This window comes from Coenobita brevimanus, chromosome 52, assembly GCF_032717465.1.
Source record: "Coenobita brevimanus isolate Jiangsu-jjx chromosome 52, ASM3271746v2, whole genome shotgun sequence".
NCBI classification, from domain to species: domain Eukaryota; kingdom Metazoa; phylum Arthropoda; class Malacostraca; order Decapoda; family Coenobitidae; genus Coenobita; species Coenobita brevimanus.
Genome location: NC_137005.1, coordinates 41,835,925 through 41,838,747, shown reverse-complemented (window position 1 = coordinate 41,838,747; position 2,823 = coordinate 41,835,925). Strand labels below are relative to the sequence as shown.

General features: G+C 42.7%; 1 non-coding gene across 1 annotated transcript; it reads right to left on the bottom strand.

The window, feature by feature from the left end:
• Positions 1-2,366: 2,366 nt before the first annotated feature.
• LOC145400579 (5S ribosomal RNA) lies at positions 2,367-2,485 on the bottom strand. The gene has a single exon (XR_013897463.1). It is a non-coding gene; the product is annotated as a 5S ribosomal RNA (ribosomal RNA).
• Positions 2,486-2,823: the final 338 nt, after the last annotated feature.

Below are 2,823 nucleotides of genomic sequence, written 5' to 3'. Positions count from 1 at the left end.
CCCCCACCGGAACTTATATTGCAGTTTAGCATGTACCAGGGCAGAAATTCATAGCCCAGCATCTCCCAAATATTTTTTGACGCTAGGAACCACCAACCAGAAAAAAAAAAAAAAAATCGCACGATGAGAGGAAGAGAGGCAACAAGTATACTTTTATCACAATAAATACTTCAAATCAAATCAATCGTATTGTGGGCGGATACTGGAGGTTTATGGGTTGTATTTATAAACGATTTTGGCCTAATTTCCACGATACATAAAGTTTGCATAGCTTTTATTTTGGTTTATTCCTTGTACTTCTGTTTTTCGGTGGTTTCGTGTTGAAGTGTGTGGCACTTGTAATAAGGAAGGTAAAAAAAATAGACATGCAAACTATGCTCAATTTTTTTTCCAGCTGATGATCCACTATCGTGAATGTGGCATCTGCGCACTCCTGCTGCGTGATTGGTTTCAATTTCTTTTTTTTTTTTTTTTTTTTTTTTAACAGAACGGAGGAAGGAAAAACAAATGGGTAAAAAAAAAAAAAAATACCTGAAGTATCATATTTACAAAAGACAATTGTCCGTACCTATATTTCAATTCTCAAAAATGCTGTTTTGCATTGTCATTGTACTATACAAACAGACATGAAATGAGTATGTATCTGTGCTTCACCTAAACGGACAGTGAATTTGAGGAAGTTGAATTTGAATGGAAATATTTATTGTTGTGCTAGGTGCAGAGTTATTGCATCTCTAATAAATAAATAAATATATATACTTACGGATAATATGGGCGAAGGTATCGAAGCAATGGAGTAGGTGTGATCCATAATAAAGTGTGACATCTTGCTAGATGAGACAACTTGCTTTTCCCGCCTGGCCGTCTCTCGTGTCCCCCCCTCCTCTATAGCGACTGTTCCATTCGCCTTCCCACTTCCACCACTTTACCACTGACAGAACCGCTAATTTACTTAGAATGGTGCTATTGTCTAATGCAACAAGTGCCTAAGTAATAAGATACCTTTTATTTGCACTTACCCAGCCAAATAATAAATAATTACCAACAGGTCAACTCTGGAACTGTCTCCCTCTGTCTGCATTTCCTGCTGCCTATGATCTCCAGTCTTTCAAACGCAGTGTCCAGGCATCTCGAAATGTATGGATCTTGAATTTGGCTCTCTCTCGTAATTTGTTTTTCTCTTGGAGAGAACTCTTATTGCGGGCTCATGGCCTTTGGTTCCTTCTTCCTCGCATAAAAAAAAATACGTTTATTTTTTTAAAAATATATGGAGATGCAACAACTCTACCTTTTGCAACAATGAATATTTCAATTCAAATTTAACTTCGTCAAATTCATTGTCCGTTTTGGTGTAGCACAAATACATTCTCGTTTCATGTCTGTTTGTATAGTACAGTGACAATGCAAACCGCATTTATGAGAATCGGAATATAAGGTACAATTATTTTTGGTAAATATAATATTTCAGGTATGAAATTGAAATCCACCAATCACGCAGCAGGAGTGCACAGGCAGCCGCATCCATGAAAGTGGATCATCAGCTGGAAAAAAATCGAGTATAGTCCTAGGAAGTTTTGCGAATATGACTCCAGGTTTTCGAACTCCCACCACTTGACCTGTATTATTATTATTATTATTATTATTATTATTAGACTTTATATTATTTCCCTCACTGCACAGAGGCAGCGCCCTCCCCGGTACACACTAAGGCCGTAGCCGAGGGTCCCCTTACCCTGGTGTGTACTTCTGGCCGTAGCCCTGGGCCTCCTGCCCTTGGGGTGGTAACTGAAGGGCGTACAGTGGCCGCTCCTTCCCCGTCACGTACAGTGGCCGTCGACGGCTGTCCTGCTCGCAGGGTCGTTGTCTCTTCCTGCTTACCTGGTGTTGGGATAGTTGCGGGGAAGAGGGACTCAGGACAGTAGTGTCTCTGTGACCCTCTTGTTCCGGGTCACTATCCCCACCGTGGTGTCCTCCTGGGGTGGTGGTGTGGTAGTGGCTCAGTGGTGGGGTGGGGGATGGCGGGGTGGGCGGTCCGGCGGCCGCGGGTATTTCAGAAAATACTAATACAGATACCGTAACATATAGAAGTAGTGGGTCAAGACCAGTGGTGCGCGGGAAAACCAAATACCTGTGAACAAGAGTTACCGCGAGTGACTTTCCCAAGTGTCGCGGCTCGCACCCTGAACACTTATAGTAATATTCACTCCCCTGACCCTTGGCCCTGTCAACCCCTAGTGCGTCAGACTTCATTCATTCATTCATTGCCAGACGCCATGTATCCCAAACGGGGTGGCCAAGGGCTCAGAGTTAATTGTTTTACAGGGAGGGGCACTAATCCTCCACCAACTCCACTTGACACGTAGGGATGCCAACAGCATCTGGTGTTCCCAGGCGGTCACCCATCCAAGTACTAACCAGACCCAACGTTGCTTAACTTCGCTGATCGGACGTGAAGTGGTGTACTCAACGTGGTATGGCCGTTTAATATCTAAAATATCAATTCTGCCTATAAACAGAATACAGGTATCGTGTATTCATTATTTATTATTCATGTGTAAGTGAAGAATACTATATCCTGAGTGTAACTGTGTACATTTATACTGAAGGCTAACTCTGTGTCCCTGTCCAAAACATATCCAGTGTCTCTCTGTTCTATATTGTAACGGTGTATGAATTAAGGCAATAGATGTGTTACGGTGTACTGCCTGGTTTTTATGTCCTGTTTCTTTGTGGGTGCTTTACTTCCGGTCCGGAAAGAGGACCCCGCTCAATCGCGGGCGTTTTTAGGAAGAGAGGTCGGACTAAAAACACGCAGCATAACAA